The sequence below is a fragment of the Hypanus sabinus genome, chromosome 16 (genome assembly GCF_030144855.1).
Source record: "Hypanus sabinus isolate sHypSab1 chromosome 16, sHypSab1.hap1, whole genome shotgun sequence".
Taxonomy (NCBI): domain Eukaryota; kingdom Metazoa; phylum Chordata; class Chondrichthyes; order Myliobatiformes; family Dasyatidae; genus Hypanus; species Hypanus sabinus.
In genome coordinates this window covers 22,738,420-22,761,457 of record NC_082721.1, presented here as the reverse complement: position 1 = coordinate 22,761,457, position 23,038 = coordinate 22,738,420, and the positions used below count along the sequence as shown (strand labels likewise).

Sequence of the window (23,038 nt, the reverse complement as noted above, 5' to 3'; positions counted from 1 at the left end):
TCCTATAGGTTATTAAGTGTTATGTGTACTACTGTGCTGGTATGGAGAAACGTCTCATTTTTATATACATTACATGGTTATATACAAGCACTGTATATAGTTAAATGACAATGGACTTGATTTGACTTGAACTGCTCCAAATCCCTGTGATTTGACCTGGGGGAGTTTTCAGGAGGACCAAGTTCAGTTTTCTTTGTTTCTACTCCATACAACTCAATTACACAAGGGACTGAATTGGCCAGGAGCTTATTTGATTTCACAATCACCATTTATTCACATAATACTTGGTCTTAAATGTGTACAAGTGACATAACATATAATTATTGATATAATAAGGCTATACAATTTCTATAACAAAAATGCTTTGAAGTGAGGCAAGTGATAATTAGTAATTATCTATGTCATTCCACTTTTACCAGGGAAATTGAATCAAAAACTAGATTTAAACAGGTTTAAAAGGAACATGAAGGACAACTTCTTCAGAGGGTGGTATGTATATGAAATGAGCTGTCAGAGAAAGAAGTTGAAGCAGGTAGAACATCTAAAGAGCACTTGGACAGATATACAGATAGGAAAATTTAGCACAGGGGTTCCCAACCTTTTTTATGCCTTGGACCCCTACCATTACCTGAGGGGTCTGTGGATCCAAGGTTAGGAACCCCTGATTTAGAGGATATGAGCCAAATTGAACTAGCTTAGTTGCATATGTTGGTTATCATGGAAAAATAGAACTGAAGGCCTTGTTTTTGTACCATATTACTTTATGACTATCCACAACACACAACAGAAAATCGTCGAGAATTAATATTTTCTGCTAAGATGACAGAAAAAGAGAAGTACATGCGCAGGTAATCAAACAAGACTGCAAGTTCGAGTGTCCCGTTACTGGGGTAGGGATAGAAATATGGACAGCAAAGAAAAAACTTCGTTCCATAGGTTGAATGGCTGAGTAGACAAAGATAAAAAAGAAATAATATTTTTATATAATCAAAGCCAATATTAAGAATGCATATCTTTTTTCTTTGGCATTAAGCATATACAACAGTTCATCTCTGTGCGACAGAACACACATCATAGTACAATAGTCTTTGTTTTATTATTTTGTACATTATTATTACACATTAGTAAATTATTAGTGTATACAGGCAGTCCCCGAGTTACTAACGTCCTACTTACTGACGACTTGTACTTACGAACCGAGGAAAGAGAACGCCGTCCGCCATTTTAAGTCAGATCACGACGCCGTCCGCCAATTTAAGTCGTTGCTGTTGACACTGTGTATTTGGCTTAAATTTTTCTTAGTAAGATTCACCCTGACCCCGCTCCCCTGTTCCGGTCGGCTGGTGGCGCAGTGAGATCAGTGCCGAGATGGAGAACGGAGATACACGAGTTCGATCCAGTGACAGACCGCTCCTGTGCCAGGTTGGTGTTGATCCAGTGACTCCCGTACCATCCGTGCCGGGTTGATGTCGAGCTCGCAACTCGACCTCGTAAAAAAAAACACAGCCACCTCCAGTTTAAATTCCCACGTGGAATATTGTGGAGGATCAAATACCTAAACCCAGAACAGCCCCCACTTGTCCCATTTAGCCTGTCTCAGTGCAGTGGTCCTTTGGACCCAGCGGACCTTGGGAGCCGGCACAGGTCAGGAGCCGCCATCCGCAGTGTTTCTGTTCCATTGACGGGAAGCAATCGCGATTGAAAATAAAGTGAAAATAATAAAGCGTTTGGAAAGAGGTGAAATGCCATCAGTCATTGGAAAAGCGTTAGGCTACAGTCGGTCAATGATCGGAACAATTTTATAGGATAAAGGATAAAGTGAGAATAATGGAGCATTTTAAAGGCCATGCCCCAATGAAAGCTACAATTATTACTGAGCAACACTGTGGTTTAATTATTGGAGTACATACGTTTCTTAAGTGTTTTATATGCATAGAAATATAAAATATATGCAAATGTTTGACTGATGCTAAATACCGGATGTACTTGTTCTGGCTTGCATAAAAATCCGACTTAAAGATGGACTCAGGAACGTAACTCGTATGTAACCTGGGACTGCCTGTATTATTATTCTGTACTTTATTATTAGTTAATATTATTATTACCAAGTGTGTTTTTAAATGTTGCTGCTATAACAAAATAATTTCCCACTCAGGATCAATAAAGTACTTATTATAATCTTCAATAAAGTACTTATTATTAGGTTCAGATCTTATCTCACCCCCACAACTTTGCATGGCTGATCTAGCAAGATGGGTGAGAAAGTGGAAATTATAAACACCACTGTTAAGAGCCTGATCCACTCATGGGATGAAGAAAACTTGCAGTTTTGTTTCGAACTGAAGAAAGAAAAGATCCAGTTGCAGACTAAATCCTGAGGCAAGGTTGCTATGATTTTTTCTATAAGATAAGGATGAAAGTAGCACTGCAGAACACATTGAGATTGTTGCTACATTATTCAGGATAATTTTCTGCCATTTTTTCCAAAGACAGATGTGAACATGATTTCATAACCATCTCTCATTATCTTTTCCACTTGGTCACTCCCTTTCAAGTACACTTTTTAAAGATTTAAGCTTTGTCAATTGAATAATATCCTGGCATATCTAGGCGGGTAGTTGAAGAAGCAATATGTTTGGCTGTCAAAGCTCCTGCTTTTGCCTGTGCCACAGAAATACCTGCATTCTTCAGCAAAAAGCTAATAGTTGACCTAGTTTCCTTGGTTTTGGGACAGGATTAATAACTAAATTATTAGCTAATTAAGACATGATTTCAAAGCCTTAATGGGTACCAAACCTTCAATGGTAAGCAAGAAAACATGAAATTTCATTACACCAATTATTGGATTGTGCTAAGCCCGGCCAGCCACTCCGGTACTTCTCATGCTTACACACTTTTGGACTCCCAGTCCAAAATTTGTGAGGGACAATCTTAATGGGCTTCAAGTCAGAGAGGGGCGGCACAGTAACATAGCGCTTAGCACAAAGCTTTAACAGTACTAGCGACCCGTGGTCAATTCCCACCGCTGTACGCTGTACGTAGATGTACGTTCTCACCATGACTGCGTGGGTTTCCTCAGGGTGCTCTGATTTCCTCCCACAGTTCAAAGATCTACTGGTTGGAAGGTGAATTGGTCATTGTAAATTGTCCCGTGATTGGGCGAGGATTAAATCGGGGGATTACTATGCAGCACAGCTCAAAGGGCTGTAAAGGTCTATTCTGTGTTGTACCTCAATAAATAAATAACTAGAGCGATCAGATATCTGGCTCAAGTGTAAAGGACCCCAACTTCTTGACGTGTTTTGAAAGGAAAGTTATAGGCAATGCTTTGCCTTGCATCTATCAAGGATCTTGATTTTTAAAACTGACATTTGGAAATATCTAAAAACTATTAAAAGTAGAAGTAAATTATTACACAAAATAAACATTAAAAGCACTGAAAAATAATGTAAAATAATAAACTAAAACAATTAAAAGGAATTGTTTCCCTCCTCTTTTGCATTTTAATCTGAAGGCCAATAATCAGTTAGAATAGTGCATTTTCACATCTTATACGACATACGAGCAGCCATTAGAACTGAATGACAATTTCCCAGCATAATGCCAGACCACACAGAAACAGAGAATCCAATGGGGTAACAGTAACAAATAAAGCACCATTAACAATCAGCAAACCTCCACATTTGACAGCATCTACAAATGTCCAAGAGTTAATGCCAGCCAATGAAATTTGATTCCAAAATTATTTCTAAAGTGGAGTGATGCCATTCAAGATTGCTTAGTATCATTTCCTGTACACAAGTGTAAAGGGGAAAAAATAATTTTTACTCCAGATATGATGAAGCACAAAAAACACAATAAGATAAAGAATGCAATAATTTTAAATATGTGTTTGTGTGTGTGTGTGTGTGTGTGTGTGTGTGAGTGAGAGAGTGTGTGTGTGTGTGTGTAAATAAATAAATAAGATAGCTTACATACATGGATTGATTTTATGTCCATGAAATAATGTTAAGCACAGGAGTGTCTGTACAAAAGGTGACTGACAGGAAATGATCATGTAGTGGTGATGGAGGTGTGTGGAGTGGGTAAGTGGGTAGAGGTGTGGATCAGCCTTACTACTTGGGGAAAGTAACTGATTTTGAGTCTGATGGTCTTGGCGTGGATGCTACACAGCCTTCTCCCTTTTGGGAGTGGGACAAACTGTCCATCAGCAGGGTTGGCAGAATCCTTCATAATGTTACTGGCTCCCTTCCATATACAGGTGTTCCCCCCCCCCTTACAAAGGTACAGCATTCCTATGAAATCTTTCTTAAGCCAAAATGGCATAAAGCCAAGAACCATTAATTTATATGGGAACAATTTTCATAAGAGCGAAAATCCTGTTTGTAATGCGAAAACAGGTTACTAATGTAGGTCTTTTGTAAAAGCAAAGTGGCGTAAAGTGAATATTCACAAAGCGGGGAACACCTGTATATATCCTTGATGGCGGGTAGTTTGGAGCCGGTGATGTGTTGAGCAATTTTGTCCTCCCACTGTGGTGCCTTTCTGTCCACCACAGTGCAGTTTCCATACCATATAGTGACGCAGCATGTTTGGATGTTCTCTGCTGTGTTACTGTACACTGCCATGAGTATAGATGTGCATAGTTCAGCTCTCTTCAGCTTCCTCAGAAAGTAGGAGTGTTGGTGAGCTTTCCTGATTCTGTGACATGTGCTCTGCGGCTGTAAGTGCGAGATGTGCACTCCCAGACAACGTTCCCTCTAAGTTTTAGTAGTCAGTGTGCGCAAAAATCTTAAGCTGTGCAGATTTTTTTTCCTGTAACAAAAGTACGTGCGCACTGAATGCACACATAGCACAGTTTATGTAGGTTTACAAAATATTTGACATAAAACTGCACAGATTAACAACAAAATAACCTACATATTTAAGTCACTCAGTTATTTTTTCTCTCTCCTGTCTTTGGCATTTACCCATTCTTTGTAAACTCTATCTGGACTAATAGAACTTCCATCCAATTAATAGCTTTTTATTCTGATTAACACATCCAAATGACATGCACCTTCTCAGCTTGTTTTTGAGGCTAAAACCTTGCTCACAGTCCACACTAGACGCAAGAAAGGTTCCCCCAACGTCGATCAACAGTGCAAGGTCGCAAAACTGTTCATTTTGAAGTACAGTCGGCCCTCCTTATCCGCGAGTTCCGCATGCGCAGATTCAATCAACCGCGGATCAGGAAAACCCAGAAGTTCTCTCTCCTGCACTCGTTATTTGAGCATGTACAGACTATTTTATCTTGTCATTATTCCCTAAACAATACAGTACAACAACTATTTACATACATTTACATTGTATTAGGTACTACAAGTAATCTAGAGATGATTTAAGAGTACAGGCAGTCCCCGGGTTATGAATGAGTTCCGTTCCTGAGTCTGTCTTTAATTCAGATTTGAAGTCAGAACAGGTACAACTGGTATTATTTAGCGACAGTTAGTCAAACGTTTGTCTTAGTATATAGTATACATTTTACCTTTCTATGCATATAAAACACTTAAGAAACGTATGTATTTCAATAATTAAACCACTGCGTTGCTGAGTAATAATCGTAGCTTTCATCAGGGCCTTTCACATGCTCCATTAAAATTGTTCCGATCGTTGACCGACTGTAACCTAACGCTTTTCCAATGACCGATGGCGTTTCACTTCTTTCCGATCGCTTTATTTCTTCCACTTTATTTTCAATCGTGATTGTGATTATTTTCGTGAACAGAAACACTGCGGATTCAGAGCTGCGTTTGCTCCTAAAGACCACCGCACTGAGAGAGGTTAAATAAGGTCCGGGGTTCCGCTGGGTCCTAAAGACCACCACACTGGTCAGGCCAAATATGGGACTTGAGTATCCACGGGGAGTCCTGGAACCAATCCCCTGCAGATCAGGAGGGCCAACTATACAAATGCCACCATTTCAGCAGTTTGAAATCAGTTTGGATTTAATTTTTTCTTGCACGGAAAATTTGAAATCATTCAACTGTCTAACTACTGCAGTATTTTCAGCTAGAAAATTATGATATTTTAGACATAAGGCATTAACTTGTTCATCACCAAATGTGAAGTCACAATCTGCAATTGTGGAGAAATCAAAAGCTGACCATTCTTGTACCTCATCTTCAGGAAACCTTTCTTCCAAATGAACACAAAGATGATTTATAAAAGTCAACAGCAAACTTTATCTACTGTGACATTTTCTTCACGTTGTTGGCTTAGCAAAACTTTAAACAAATTTGCAGTTCTTTTGTGCTTCTCGCCCTTTGCTTCTTTTGAATTCAACAGTGAATCAGTATTTTTTCAATAAAAACACTAAGTTATCTACAGGATTTGAAACAGATCTTTGTAAACTTTACAATATGAACACTGTCTGCCAAAAGATGGCTGCCGCTGTGATGCAGCTGTACAAACCAGAACAGGAAAGGTGAGATGACGTAAATTAGTGACGTGCATTGTGGTATTTGAAAAACCGACTAACTAGTTAACAGGAACATTTAGCTAAAAGATTATTTTCAGTAAGTATAATTATTAATTACTACATTATTTTTGGTATTAACCTTTTGTGCGCACATTAACTTCTTTTGTGTGCTGGTTGAAGAACGTGTGTGCGCATGCACACGCGCACAGCTTAGAGGAAACATAGCTCACAGGAGTCTGAAACTGCGTGCAATTTCCACTGCTGTGCCACCAATGTAAAGAAGGATGTGAGTAGTGTGAGTTCTCCTTAAGTCAATAACCATCTCCTTTGTCATGTTGACATTGAAGAAGAGGTTATTTTCCTAGCACCAAGCCTTAAACTCTTCCACCTCCTCCCTGTGGACCATCTCAGCATTGTTGAGGAGTCTGACCATTGTCATTGGCGAACTTGACAATGTGATTACTTGAGTGTTTGGCTGTGCAGTCATGTGTGAGTGCATGTACAGGAATGGGCTCAACAGATATACCTGGGGGTCATCCATGTTGAGGATGATGGGGAGGGAGGAGAGATTATGCATCCTGGCCATCTGAAGCCTGTTGGTTAGGAAGTCCAACACCCAATTGCAAGTAGTATATTTAGACCAAGGAGTAGGAGTTCGTTCACCAAGGTCTGCGGAACAATAGTTCTGAATGCTGAAATGAAATCCAAAAACAGAAATGACAGGAATGAAGTTTTTGATATGTGCCATTACCCATCATTAAAAATACTTCATGATGATTCATGATAGAGCCACCAGACAGTAGTCGTTTCATTCTGAAGGTATAGAGTTCTTTGGTTCAGGGATGATCATGGTTGTTTTGAAGCATGAAGGGACAGCAACCTGGATGAGTGAAGTGATGAAGATGCCTGTGAAGACATCAGTAAGCTGGTATTCACATTCCGAGTACTTGGCCTGGGATGCTGCCTGGCCCAGCCGCCTTATAGGGGTTGACTCTCTGCAGAGTTAAATAGCTACATCAACAAACAAGTAGGGAATTTGTCCATCCCGAAATGTTAACTCTTTTCTTTGTTCCTTAGATGCTGTTTGAACTGTCTGGTTTTTCCAGCATTTTGTGTTTTACACTTGTTTCTTTGCAAACAAACTCTGCAAAATGTAACTTGTCATTTCACCTCAGAAATGTCCAGCATTTTATAAATGTTAATCAAAACAATTTAAAATAAGTTGATATTACAATGCAACAAAGAAACAAATAATCAGCTCGACATTCTATATTCACCAATATAATCACACCATACAGTACTTTGATTCAGGCAAGAGCCCAAAGCCATGGTGGGAATAAAACAGACTGAGCCTTTGTAAAACCAGAGATAAACAACAATAACAAAGGGTATCATAAAGAAATGGTGAAGCAATTTCATATTATAAAAAGCATGAATTATTTTCCGAACTACACGGAGTGCTCAAAAACAATAGGCAAATACAAACCTACTAAATAAAACCAGTCTCTCCTGGAGACTCGTACTCCTTTCAATAAGATCATGGCTGGTCCAAATTAATATCATACATGAACTGAGTTTCATAACAAGCTAAAAAAAATTTGAATTGTAAGCCAGGCAGCCCTCCAGACATTCAATAAGATCATGCCTGATCCTCAACTGAAGACCATTTTCTTGCCCCATCCTCTTGTCTCTGGACAACCTTTAAAAATTAAAATCTATTTCAGCCTTGAATATAACAAGCATTTAAATTTCTCCAGGATGGAGTATTATGCTATAACTCACCAGTGAAGAAATTTCTAATCAGTCAGAAAATCTGGAAATTAAATTAAGACTTCTGGCAGCACCTACAGTGAGAGAAAGAGTTGATGACAACTTTGTGATGTTGTGTACCCCCAGGGTTCATTTTTTCTGTGGACTGTCACTTTAAAACGCCAGGAGAATGAGACTGACTTTTGGATACTGTTTGAGGGGGAGAAGGTGGGAGGGGGAGGGGGAGAGGAGAGGGGTGGAGTTATTTGTTGGACAATCAAGGACAGTTACAGACACACAGAAACACACAGTTAGAGTCAAGATGGATTTGGTCAATGGAAGACACCAGTGAGTCAGTCACTGTTTCCAGAGTATTGATAAATGACCCTCACAAGTTTTCTGCAACTGGAAGAAGTTTGCAAAGAGAAGAGGAGAGGAAGGTTTGAAACAGAAGAAACCTAGTGACAAAGAGATCACTGTTTGGACTCTCTCTCTAAGTAGCCTGTGAGGGTGGGTTTGATTGCATTTGAATACAAAAGCGTGGTTGTCACTTAGTTAATCCACAGGAGTGGGTTCTGTGGTGAGGGGAAACCTTTGTGAATACATGTTTGTTTATCCTTTGTCTGGGTGTGGTAATTCACTGAAGAAAGGCACTTCTGTGGCAAATCACTGTTGGAGTTATTTCATATGTCGTGGAACTGAATTAGTGGCTATCACGTTGTGTGATTGAGGTAACTTTGTGGAATCTGTGTGTCAACCCTTGCCTGGGTGGTGGTTCCCTTGAAGACGGTCCCCTTTGTGATCAGCTACTGTCGGTGATAATCCATACTTGGATTCTGTTTGAGTATTCTGTGGCCACCACTTTGGGATGTCCCGTAGCTGAATTCGGGTGTGGTACCACTTGTGTTGAAAGGATTTTCGTTGAAGATCACTGTCGGTGATACTTCATTTGTGGAGTGGAACAACTTCGGAGATAAAACCTACTGCTATTGTTACTTTGTATTGCTGTCGTGGAATCTGTGGAATATCGATGTAATTGCCTTCTCACAACATTCGACTTTGGATTACAAACATCTCGCATTAATTAACCTGCGCATTTGAACGGAACTTTCTTACGTACCATCGTAAGACTGTATCGTTTACCACTTGAGCTTGAATAAGTTTGGGTACTTTATTTAAACCTATATATGCATAACACCATTAACTCTTGACTTACCTGATTTAAGTTACTATATGACGTAGTTACTAATAAGATAGTGTTTTGTTAACATCAAAACCAGACTCCAGGTGTGTTCTGTGCTGCTGGTACTTTTACAGGGTTGCGCGTACGTGACAGTGGGAACTGGTAGCATTAGGATTTCAGTAGCATCATTACAGGACCTAGAAAAAGTAGACATGCAGCAGCTACCTCAGATATATGTCTTTTTGCAATCCTAATTTATTTCCCAAGTCCTCTCCCTCACTATATTCCTTAAGACAATCCTTTGATTCTAGTTGCCTTTACACAGAATCAAAGGATTGTCTTAAGGAATACAGTGAGGGAGACGACTTGGGAAGTAAATTAGGATTGCAAAAAAAAAGTCATGAAATATCTTTGGCAAGTAAGGTTAATGGGAATCCCATGACATCACACAAGCATATCAGGAACAAGACAGTAGCGAGGGTAAGATTGGTAAGGTGCTTGTCTGATTGGAAGTCTGTAACTAGTGGTGTACCACAGGGATTGGCATTAGGATCCTTGATGTTTCTAATATATTAATGACTTTGGATGTGAATGAAGTCAGTATAATTTATAAGGAGATGGCAATGAAGTTGGTGTAGATAGCAAGGGAGGTTGATCACACGTAAAGTGGGATGAAACATTGGCAGATGGTATTTAATCCTGATAAATACAAGGTGACGCATTTTGGGAAGTCAAATAATCGTAGGACATAAAGACTAAATGCTAGGGCAATAAGAAATGATTAAGCAGGGAGACTTTCGGTTTAAAGTCCTTTATTCCCTATAAGTAGTAAAACAGGTAGATGGACTGATGGAAGATATGTTACAGGCCTGCCTCAACAGGACACATTGAATATGAAAGTTGAAACATCATGTTGAAAATTTACAAAACACTGGTTAGATCACACTCAGAGTACTGTACGAAGTTCAAGTTGCCATTATGTGTGAAAAATGCACAGAGGAAACTGACCAGGATATTGTCAGGGATGCAGTATTTCAGTTGTGAGAAAAGATGAAAACAGTTATTTTCTTTGAAGTGGAGAAGGCCAAGGAAGAACCTCAATCAGGTAAGCAAAATATAGAGGAGCTCTGAAAGATTGATATTTATACCAAAAGTTACAATCTTGTCAGGTTTAGAGAGGATTTAAGGGAATATTTTTCACAATAATAACATTGATCTGATGTACATTGCTTCCGAGGATAGCAAAACCAGACTCTAGATGACAACTACAAAAACAACTAGATGAAGGGTTGAGTAGCCAAAGCATATGTTAGGGACCATTATCTGGAGAGTGAATAGTGTTACATAGCATAATATGGATTAACTAAAATAAGAACCAGTCTTCAGGAAATAAGATGCTGTACACAATTTAACTTCCAACTGATACACTTTGTGGCTACTGAAAACAATCATGGGTGTGGGTCACTCTGATTCTATCCCATTGAAACTTCATTGGGCTTGACAATAGATGAATGTTCCTGCTGTGAGCACAGTGTTTTAATAAACTGGTAAGACTGCACTTAGAATATTGTGTGAGTTCAACTTCATAGTTCACTGAGGGCTAGATCTGTGGCATTCAAGACAGGTGATCCAGAACTATACAAGTCTAGGTATGACCTACAGAGGTGATTTTAAGAGTGAATAAACAATTCCAATTGAGGTTAGAGATTTAATCAGACGTGCGTCAGTCTGGCAGGGTTTGCAGGTCATTACTTCCTACAAAGCGAAATAACATCATGAATGGCTGTGATGCTTTGTTCACAGATCAGCTCAATGCCTTTTATGCATGCCTTAAGTAGAATAAAACGATGCGAATCCCTGCAGCATCCAGTGACACTGTGATCTCTCAGGGGATGATGTCAGAACGTCTTTCAAGAGGGTAAACCCTCACAAGACATCAAGCCATGGTGGTGTAGCTGGGTAGGGCTCTGAGAACCTGTACCAACCAACCAGCAGGAGTGTTCAAGGACATATTCAATCTCCCACTGCTACAGTCAGAGGTTCCCACCTGCTTCAAAAAGGGGCCAATCATACCAGTGCAGGGTGAGCTGCCTCAATGACTGTTGTCCAGTGGCACTCACATCCGCTGCAATGAAGTGCTTTGAGAAGTTGGTCATGGCTAGAATCAACTCCTGCCTGACCAAGGACATGGACCCACTGCAATCAGCCAATTGGCCACAAGAAGTCAACAACAGATGTAATCTCACAGGTTCTCCACTCGTCCTTGGATCACCTGGACAATAGTAATACTTACAGTGATGCTAGGAAGTTTGTGAACCCTGTAGAATTTTCTCTATTTCTGCATATTTCTTAATAAATAAATGAATAAATACAATGTTTTTGTGTTAAGTATTTAATTGGGTCTTTTTATCTAGTTTTAGGACTTAAGAGAAGATCTGATCACATTTTAGATCATATTTATGCAGAAATAGTGAAAATTCTACAGTGTTCACAAACTTTATAGCACTACTGTATGTCGGGCTACTGCTGATTGACTACACCATTTAGGTCACCAAAGCCTCCTGTAAATTTCCACAGATGTATAGTGGAGAATATTCTGACTGGTTACATCACAGCCTAGTGTGAAGGCTCCATGCACAGGATCAGAAGAGGCTTCAGAGCATTATAGACTTGACATATGCACAGCACTCTCCACTATCAAGGACATCTTTATGAAACAGCACCTCAAGAAAACAGCACTCATCATTAAGGACCCTCACCACCTGGTATCTATCTTGTTTTCTCATTACTACCACCAGGGAGGAGGTACAGGCGACTAAAGACCTGCACTCAACAATTCAGGAACAGCTTCTTCTCTATTATTGGATTTCTGAACAGCCCATGAATGCTACCTCGTTATTCCATTTTTTACTTTGCACTATTTATTTTGCAGTTTATAGTAATTTTATGTCTTTGTGCAGTACGGGTGCTGCAAAACAACACATTTCATGCAATTTATGGCAGTGATTATAAAGCTGGTTCTGTTTTAATGTTTAACTTATTCTAGTTCTGAATAAGTCATCAACCTAAAACATTAACAGCTTCTCTCTCTGGAGATGTTGCCAGACTTGCTTCAGATTTCCGGCATCTGAGTTTTCACTTCAATTGTTTCAGATACAATGGATATGGAGCATTGTGTCACAGCATTTTAATTCTTTCTACATTACCTCAATCTACCAAGTTTACTTCAAAGATGGACAATCTGAGTATTGGAAATTGTCAACAAACAGTTTTGTTACTTCCCAAATGTCAAATATCTGAACATTCAGTCAAGCGTAGCAATCTCATCCAATCATAAAAGTTTACAGATGTTTTCAATATTTTCTATTGTTTCTTTCGGATCTCGAATATCCACGGTATTTTCTATAGCTCGTCTTTCAAAGCGGGATTCCACTAGAATGGAACATTTTCCTTTTTCTCATGCATTCATGGTTACACATCTGTTGTGATATGATTGAATGAAACGGCGAAACTGCCAACGTACAACAAACCTATCAACCCTATTGAATCATTAAATTTCACTGTTACTTCTGAAGATACCTTAGAGTAAAAGATGTGCACGGAATCTGACAGCTTTTGCTGCATGAAATAACTACACACAGCCAAAAGAAGTGCAGAACATTCCAGTTTCGGCCTACCATATCTGGGAGCCTCCTCACCTGCAAATACCAAACTAGCTATCAGGAAATGAGCCTGTTCACATGATCTAATCTATAACGCTGAGATTCGGCGGAGACTTTTCTCATTATACAACACTTCTCCGACGGCCCTGCATGATCTCATTATAAGAATACCCCTTGAAACTCACCTTTTTTTTCTAATACTTATCAACACCAACACAGCACTTCACAAGCGCCGTCAGCTATACGTCCAGATTCCGGCGCGCATGCGCTGCTTCCACGCGTCTCGCTCTTCAGCCACAGCGCATGCGCTGGTGCCTTGCATCGCCGTGAATGGGGTCGAACTTTTTTTTTGCTCCTGATTGTGGTTACGGAACAAAGGTTGAAGTTGACTGTAGTTGGAAAAGTACTGAGAAGGGCAAAGAAAATTCGAGAATGTATTGTGATAACATTGGGAGGTGATACACATGGGTATTTGGGGGGTATGATACAGAAAGTGGGGGAGTTAAAAACTAGAGGTATCGCCGGTTTTGTATTGTGGGGAGAAGATTGCGGTTACTGACTCTGAAGAAAAGCAGAGTTATTAGCAAAAATATTTGTCAGCGTGCATAGTTCGGCCAATTTAAGTAAAGATGAAAGATCTTCTAGAGAAACGGTTTTGTCAGGCAATCCCCAGACTGCCGAGAAAAGAATAGAATGTACCAGTTCCTGCTTGGAATTCGAATCTCTGCTGTGTGAACTTAAGGGGGCTACTAATGGTACTGGTCAGACATCACTTGGGAAAGATGATATTTGTTATCGGATTGGAAACTTACGTTGGTTTTGAAATTTTTAAATACAATACTGCTTGAAGGACGACTTCCCGTCTCCTGGAAATATGTGGTTGTTCTCTCTATATTGAAACTTGGTGAGAATCAATCAGACCCTTGCGCTGATTGACCTATGTCGCCAACTTCACAAGTATGTAAGATTTCACAGGGGAATGTGTGTAACCCCCTCCTTTTTAAATCTGATTAATGATATTTTCTTAAGTGCTGACTCAGATATTTCCAAATCATTATATGCTGTTGATGGTGCAATGTGGAAAAGAGGAAGGAATATTAATTATATAGTTGGGAAAATGCAGGCAGCCGTTAATGAGTGGAGGAATGGGGACATTGTTAGGGGTTTAAATTTTCTGTTGCAAATACTCAAGTTGTATTTTTTTTTTGAAAAGGAACATTGCACCTACAATTGATCTCAAGTTATATGGTAAATCTCTTAAACAAGAATCACTGGTGAGGTTTTCAGGTATGTGGATTGGCACAAAGCTGACATGGAAGGTGCATGTGAATAAAATTCTGGAGAAATGTAAAAAAGCCATTAATGTGCTCAGATGGATGTGATTGGGGCATGAGTAAGAAGTCTCGTACATAAATGTATATTGTTTTAATGAAATCTGTCTTTGATTATGGATGTGTTGCTTATGGGTCAGTCTCACCCTAGATGAAGTTCAAGCTCAATTTTGATGGTATCAGAAAAGATCTGGCAAGTGTGGGTGAAACAGGTTGTTTTCTGGCAAAGGTGTACTTGGTAAGTGGGAGGCCCTCAAAAGTGAAATTTTGAGAGTACAAAGCTTGTATGTGCCTGTCAGAATGAAAGGTAAAGAAGATAAGTTTCGGGAACATTGGCTCTCAAGATATCTTGAGGCCTAGGTTAAGAAAGAAAATGGAATTGCTTGGCAGGTATAGGCAGGTAGGGACAAATGAAGTACTTTAATGAGTATAAGAAATGCAAAAGAACACTTAAAGAAATCCAGGAGGGCTAAAGGAAAGTGTGAGGTGCCCCACCAGTCAAGGTGAAGGAGAATTCTAAGGGAATCGACAGATATGTTCAGAGCAAAAGGATCGCAGAAGACAAAATTGGTCCTCTGGAAGATCAGAAAGGTAATTATGCATGGAGCCAAAAGAGATGGGAAGATATTAAATTGATTTTTTTGTATCTGTATTTACTCAGGAGATGGACCAAAACAACAGTGAGGTCATGGACCCAATACAGATTACAAGGGAGGAGATGCTTGATGTCTTGATGGAAATTAGGTTGGATAAATCCCCAGGGCCTGACAAGATGTTTCCTTGGACCCTGTGGGAGGCAAGTGCAGAAATTACAGGAGCCCTGGCAGAGATAATTAAATTATCCTTGGTGGCAGGTGAGGTTATGGAGGGTTGGCAATAGCTAATGTTGTTCTGCTGTTTAAGAAAGGTTCTTAAAAATAAACCAGGAATTTATAGTCTGGTGAGCCTGACATCAGAAGCAGAAAAGTTATTGGAAGGTATTTATGAATATGAGATGGTATGAGTATTTGGACAGGCGTGGACTGATTAGGATAGCTAGCATGTCTTTGTGCGTGATAGGTTGTGTCTAACCAATCTTATACTGTTTTGTGAGGAAGTTGCCAGGAAAGTCGATGAAGGCATGGCAGTGGATGTTGTCGACATGGACTTTAACAAGGCATTTGACAAGGTCCTACATGGGAGGATGGTCAAGAAGGTTCAGTCGCTCGGTATTCAAGATGAGATAATAAAGTGGTTAGACATTGGTTTCATGGGAGAAGCCAGAGAGTGGTAGTAGATGGTTTCCTCTCTGACTGGAGGCCTGTGACTAAAGTGCTGGGTCCATTGTGGTTTGTCATCTAAATCAATGATCAGGATGATGATGTGGTTAACTGGATCAGCGAATTTGCGGATGACACCTAGATAGGGGGTGTACTGGACAGTGAGGGAGCCTATCGGAGCTTGCATTGGGATCTGGATTGGCTGAAAAATGGCAGATGGAATTTAATGCAAACAAGTGTGATGTGCTGTGCTTTGGGTGGGCCAACCAGAGTAGGTCTTGAATAGTGAATGGCAGGGCACTGAGGAGTGCGGTAGAGCAAAGGTATCTGGAATCCAGGTCCATAATTCATTGGAAGTGACAGCATAGGTAGATAGGGTCATAAAGAAAGCTTTTGGCACATTGGCCTTCATAAATCAAAATACTGAGTACAGGAGATGTGATGTTGCGTTGAAGTTGTGAGGTATAATTTGGAGTGTTTTGTGCAGTTTTGGTCACCTGCCTACAGGAAAGGAGTGAATATGGTTGAAAGAATACAGAGAAAATTTACAAGGATGTTGCCATGACTGGAGGACCTGAGTTATAAGGAAACATTGAACAGGTTAGGACTTTATTTTTAGGAACATTGAAGATTGAGGGGAGATTTGATAGAGGTATACAAAATTATGAGGGATATAGATAGGGTAAATGCAAGCAGGCTTTTTCCACTGATGTTCGGCAGGGCTACAACTGGAGGTCATTGCTTCAGGGTGAAAGTTTAAAAAGTTTAAGGGGAACATGAGGGAAACTGCTTCATTCAAGTGGTCATGAGAGTGTGGAATGAACAGCAGCGCAGGTGGTGCATGCAAACTTGATTTCAACATTTAAGAGAAGTCTGGATAAGTGCATAGATGGTAGGGGTATTCAGGCCAATGATTTGGATGCAGGTCGATAGGAGTAGGCAGATTAAATGGTGCAGCATGGACTAGATGGACCAAAGGGCCTGTTTATGTGCTGTACTTTTCTATGACTCAAAATATGAGATTATGTTGTGCTATTAAATCATCCCCAATTTTGGCATTACAGGCCGGTAATAGTGAGTATTGGTTTATTGGATTAACATAAGTGTTGGTCGAACAATATTGGCAACACTAGCAGTGTTGGGAGCACTGTATTTGTAAGGTTTTCAGTTTTGGGTTGATGGGAAATGAATGAGCACAAAGTCTTGGGTTTAATGTGGAATATGGTCCTAGTGTACCCATTTCTGTCAGTCTTTCATTGTTTTTCCCTTTGCCTGGGGTTGACTTAGGCCTTCGGGAAAAGATCAAGATGAGTGATTGTCAGTAGCACAGGAAGTTCAGCAATATATGCAAGACAGTTATTATGGATTCTTTCAGATCTACACAGAGGGTTCAAAAGATACGGTGACCGGTCGTACAGGTGTTTATGTCCAAGGTTTCAGGTGACTATTAAGAAAAGGTTATGAAACAGAGTATAAGAATTCACTTCTGAAATGGTTATTTTACCCTTTGAATGGGTCAGAGAAGGGCACCCTGATTACGTACTTCTCTGCTCTGATTCGTTGTTGGTTCTGACATCTATTAGAACAGGTACTTCAAATTGTAAGTCAGACATTCTTCTTGAGATTGAACATCTGTTGAGGCTTCAGGTTCTAGGACTGTGTATACATTTCATATGGGTTCCTGCCCACATTGGGTTGAAGGAAACAAGGTGGCAGACGTTCTTGCCAAGTGATCACTTTAAAATTAATGTTATAAATGTAGTGGTGCCTTTGCATGAGGCGGAGGTGAAAGCCACAGTTTAAAAAGTCTATTCATTCACTGTGGCAATAAAGAAGGGATAAGGAAAAGATAAGGAGGCATTTATATAAAAGTCGGGGATGGTGGGAACTCAACTGGTCGATGGGTCTAAAAAGAGAAGTTATACTTGCATGTTTATGGATTGGACATATTAGGTTGAATAATTCCCTGTTCAGGTTTAATATGCATGATACTGGCATCTGTAGGGAATGTAATTGTCAAGAAATGGTGCGGTATAAATTGTTTGGATGCAATACCTCGGAGGTGCAGAGGAAACATCTAATTGCTAAATTGAGGTTTTTGGGACAGACACAGTCCAACATGGAGAGTTTATTAGGATGTTGTCCTGTGGGGGTGTGCCTTATTCTGATTGTCGAAAGTTGCTTCCATTGGTTTAGAAGCTGCAGCTGCTTTTTCCATTGGATAGCTGTCTGGTATCCAGTTTCAAACATCCTGGGTATATAAAACAGCACCTGGAATGGACTTGCTTTCTTCTTCCTTTGGTTAAGACAAGGAGGCACATGGCAATTGGGAAGGTATGCTCTGCGTACTGTTTTAATTGCGTATGTTTGTTGAATGTACATAAGTTTTTTGAATATTCATCTTTATATTGTCTGTAATGTGGAACATGAATGTTTGGTCAAATTTTTATTGTATGTAAAAAAAAAGAGATTAATATACCTATTCAAACTCAATGCATTTCCTGTCTCACTTTCTGGACTCGTAAACCTAACTCAACATTACAGATATCTGTGCCATTGTAATGTATATACAGTTAAGTGTGGTTTTGACTTTCTGAAAAAGCTTTAGACTTTTTTTGGGTGGGGGGGTGGAATTTAGTGCATTTGCATCCTGTTTATTTGCTGCACTTTCCAACTCAGTAGGTGATGGGGATGCACCTGATGTTGGTCTGCCAACCGCCATTAAACATTACAAGAAGAAGAAGGGTTGATGTTTGTGTATCATTTGTGATCACTGCATGGTGTCCATTGAGCTTTTTCTCTGTGTTACTGTTTAGTGATAGGCAGAGAGCTGATTCACTGTTAACAAGATGAATTATTTTAATTTAGCATAATTTTAGAAGTGTGGTTCTTACTCAGTTTGTAATTCATCTACATTAGATTAGATTCAACTTTATTTTCGTTGTGTCAAGTACAGATACAAAGCCAATGAAATGCAGTTAGCATCTAACCAGAAGTACAAAAGAATAGTGTTATTTACAAAATAACTGTAAATAAAAGGTAAGTGCTACATCATACAAATATAAAAGCACTAAGACAGTACAATATAGGTGCAATACTGCTTAGCGCTGTGATTCATTGATGAGTAAATTGTTGATGAGTAGGAGTTATGTGATGTTTTAGATACATTCATTATATTTTAACTAATGTTAACTAATGATATACAGCAGATAATAAAAAACACAACCCAAAAACATGTAACACACAAAACACTGGAGGAACTCAGCAGGTCAGGCAGCATTTATGGAGAGGAATAAACAGTTTTCATTTTGGGTCAGGAGCCTTCATCAGGAACCCTATTGAGTTCTTCCAGTATTTTGTGTGTGTTGGCCTAGTTTTCTAGCATCTGCAGACAGAATTCCTTATATTTACAAAAACAGGTATTTCAGCCAACTGGTCATGTGTTTGTACTACCTTTTAAGATACTCTCCACCCTAATTCAGATGATGAATTATCAACATACCTTTGTATTTTTGACCTATCACATGAATCTATTTCTTATCTCAATTGAATGCAATATCGTGAATGCACATTCTAACCACTTAGAGTGACCAAATTAGCTTGGTGGTATGAAACAAAAGGTTGACAGCTATTTTTAACAACTGAAAGATTGTTACTCATGGAATTCTACAAAGCTCAGTACTTGATTGCTTGAATTTTATAGTATGCATTAATACTAGACGTAAACAGAAGAGATGTGATAAGGTGGTTAGAAAATGACATTGAAAATTGGCAATGTAGCTCACTATGTGGAGGAAACCTTTAGGTGCAGGAGTACATAAATGGTCATCAGTGGAATGAAAGGATCTCTGTGTGAAGTAACACATTTGGAAAGAAACTGGAAGATACAGAACTGAGATGTGGATGAGCAGAAGACCTTGGACTATAACTCCATAGAAGCTTAAAAGTAGTAGATTGGTCAATCTACAACACACACAAAATGCTGGTGGTCCTGACGAAGGGTCTCGGCCCGAAACGTCGACAGTGCTTCTCCCTATAGATGCTGCCTGGCCTGCTGTGTTCCACCAGCATTTTGTGTGTGTTGTTTGAATTTCCAGCATCTGCAGATTTCCTCGAGATTGGTCAATCTATTGGTTTAAAAGGAATATTAATGTTTTTTCTTTAATTGCAAAGGCATAATATGTAAGAATGGAGAAGCACAATTGAAGTACCATGGCCAATTTTGACCAATGTTTTATAGGAGAGATGTGACTGAAATGTAAAAAAAATGTCAAGGAGACGTGCAAGAATGTAACAGAGTCTGGGGGAAATAGCTAATGACTGAATAGACTGGAAATTTCCTTTGGAATAGATGATGTCAGAAGGAGAATTAATTGAAGTGTGTTAAGACATGAGAAGTTGATATTTCAAAGGAATAGAAATGAATTTAGGTTTAAATTAATAGAGAAAAAATATAAGATTTTGTCCTATCTAGATACAAACAAGAAAATCTGCAGATACTGGAAATCCAAGCAACACACACAAAATGCTGGAGGGATTCAGCAGGCCAGGCAGCATCTATGGAAAAGAGTACAATCAATGTTTCGGGCCGAGACCGTTCAGTGGGACTGAAGAAAAAAAGAGTAGGTTTAAAGGATGGGGGGTGGTGGTGAAACAAGGTGATAGGAGAAACCAGGAAGGGGAGGGGATGGAGTAGAGCTGGGAAGTTGATTTGTGAAAGACATACAGGTCTGGAGATAGGAGAATCTGAAAGGAGAGGACAGAAGGCCGGTGGCGGGGTGGGGGGGGGAGAAAAGGGGGAGGAGCACCAGAGGGAGACAATGGACAGACAAGAAGATAAGGTGTGATGGTGAAGAGGGGATGGGGAATTGTGAAGGGGAGGGGGGCATTACCAGAAATTCGGGAAATCTATGTTCATGCTATCAGGTTAGAGGCTACCCAAGTGGAATACAAGATAATGTTCAACCTGAGTGTGGCCTCATTGCCACAGCAGAAGAGACATATCAGAATGGGAATGGGACATGGAATTAGAGAAAGCGGGATCTCCCAGTGGCCACATATTTTAATTCCATGTCCCGTTCCCATTCTGATATGTCTATCCATGGCCTCCTCTACTGTCAAGATGAAGCCACACTGAGGTTGGAGGAACAACACCTTATATTCCATATGGGTAGCCTCCAACCTGATGGCATGAACATTAATGGAAGTTAGAGTAATCAATGCCCCTCCTCCTCTTCTTACTCCATCCCTGATTTATTCCCCCCTCCCTTTTTTTTCTGTCTCTGCCCATCACTCTTTGCTTGTTCTCCATCTCCCTCTGGTGCTCCCCTCTCCCTTTCTTTCTCCCTAGGCCTCCTGTCCCATGCTCCTTTCCCTGCTCCAGCTCTGTGTCCCTTTTACCAATCACCTTTCCAGCTCTCAGCTTCACCCCACCCCCTCCGGTCTTCTCCTATCATTTGGAATTTCCCCCTCCTACTTTCAAATCTCTTACCATCTCTCCTTTCAGTTCGTCCTGACGAAGGGTCTCGGCCCAAAATGTCAACAGTGCCTCTTCCTATAGATGCTGCCTGGCCTACTGCGTTCCACCAGCATTTTGTGTGTGTTGCTTGAATTTCCAGCATTTGCAGATTTCCTCATTTACCAATTACAATTTATCTGTTCATAATAACAATCTCATTACCCTGTATTTATGTAAGTTAATCAATAGTTATATTGAAATATACTTATTACAAATAAAATCTAACCTCTACCAAAGCTGTTCATTAAGGAGAAAATAAGATAAAATACCTTCTCATATAATAAAAATTAATAATAGCCAACATCTGAGTTTAAACAGTGAATTGAATAGTTTGAAAATAATTCTGTTCCGTACCCCGTAATGGGTTAAAAAGGACCAGCAGAGATGGACACATCTGGAGTCTGACTCTTCCGTTATAAACTCTATTTTATTAGTAACTACGTGATAAAGTAATATAAAACAAGATAAGGTAAACAGATTAGCAGAGTAAATGCATATATAAGTGAGTAATAAAGTTCCCAAGCTTCCCAGCTTAGGTGATACAGTCTTACAGTGGTATAGTAAATCATCAGTTCAGTTTTGGAATTTGATTTGAGTAGAGTTGAAGAGAGAGAGTTGGTTTGTCTTCCCAATGCCGATCCTCCACGTCGTCCTCCTGCTCCTGAAACTTATTTAAAGTCACCAATTTATCACCACAGAAAGAGGAATGCCGGTTTTCCACAGTAAGCTATCAACCCAGGCGAGGATTAAACACACCGATAGCTCCCCACCGGTCACTCCTTTGTCCACACTGTGAACAAAATCCCCACCCTTGTCGTGGGCACACAAAGCTCAACAGTGTCCTCCCTGCCTCTGGCGTTGTGTGTCTGATTAAAAAATCAACTGACCTTGCATATACACTATCTCCAGTGTGGAACACAAGCTGCCCATCATATAGCTCCGCTTTTCAGTTTCCAAAGCAACTCACAGACTTTCTCTACTGCTGAATTATCACACAAACTGTTCGCTCCCTCTCTCTCTCGTTTTAAGGAACAGTTCACTTTAGGTTAATCCTTCAGATCTCGTCACAAATTCATAAAAGGTCCCCACAATGTTTGGAAGTCTTGACGAGATTCAGAAATTGAACAACGAATCTTCTCTAAATCAGAGATAGATTTTTAATTGCACAAACCGTGATGCTAATCTCTGGAATGTTAGAAGTTTGTAAGAGCCATTTTATGGAATATCTCAAGGTATTATTGGGGATTGATAAGGTGGAAATAAAAAAACATTTTCTGGTGGTTTGGAAGTCTAATTTTTTTGCAAAGCTCTTCTGGCATGAAATTATGGAGCATTTTATGAAGTTGCTGGAAACTTGCAAATGGTTATGTTGGATAAATTGAAATAAGATTATAAATACAAAAGATTCTGCAGATACTGGATATCTTGAACAACACACAGGAAATGAACTGAGGCTGTGGTCTGCAACTAATGGGTTGGAGGGATGACTGGCTTCATGGCTGTGCACTCACTTTCCTGAAATATACAAAATGCTGGAGGAACTCAGTGGGCCAGACAGCATTTATGGAAAAGAGTACAGTCGCCATTTTGGACCGAGACCCTTCACTTCAGTAACTTCAATTCTGAATGTCATTTACTTACTTTTTAATTGTTAGCACGATTTGCTTTTTTGCACACTGGGTGTTCGAATGCATTTTAATGTGTTCTGTTGCGCTTCCGTGTTTTGTGGCCTCCCATAGGGAAACGAATCTCGAGGTTGTATTTACTTTCCTAATAAATGAACTTTGAAGGGTCTCGGTCTGAAGCGTTTGGAGGGGCTGAATGGTCGTTTGTTCCGGGTGAAAAGTGGTCGCAATTCTGTCCAATGACCGTGGCA

The 23,038-nt window shown here is 39.8% G+C and overlaps 1 protein-coding gene across 5 annotated transcripts in view; it reads right to left on the bottom strand.

Annotated features, from left to right (window-relative positions):
• The window catches only part of LOC132406068 (small glutamine-rich tetratricopeptide repeat-containing protein alpha-like), a 56,711-nt gene extending 43,364 nt beyond the window's left edge, over positions 1-13,347 (bottom strand). The window contains exons 1-2 of one of the 5 annotated variants that reach the window (XM_059991265.1): positions 13,240-13,347; positions 6,987-7,152 (exon numbers count right to left, since the gene is read on the bottom strand). The gene's annotated coding sequence lies outside the window, so the exon portion shown is untranslated. Of the gene's footprint in view, positions 1-6,986; positions 7,153-8,242; positions 8,305-13,239 lie in introns of those variants that run through there. The other 4 variants (XM_059991266.1, XM_059991262.1, XM_059991264.1 and 1 more) reach the window with 4 other exon arrangements.
• Positions 13,348-23,038: the final 9,691 nt, after the last annotated feature.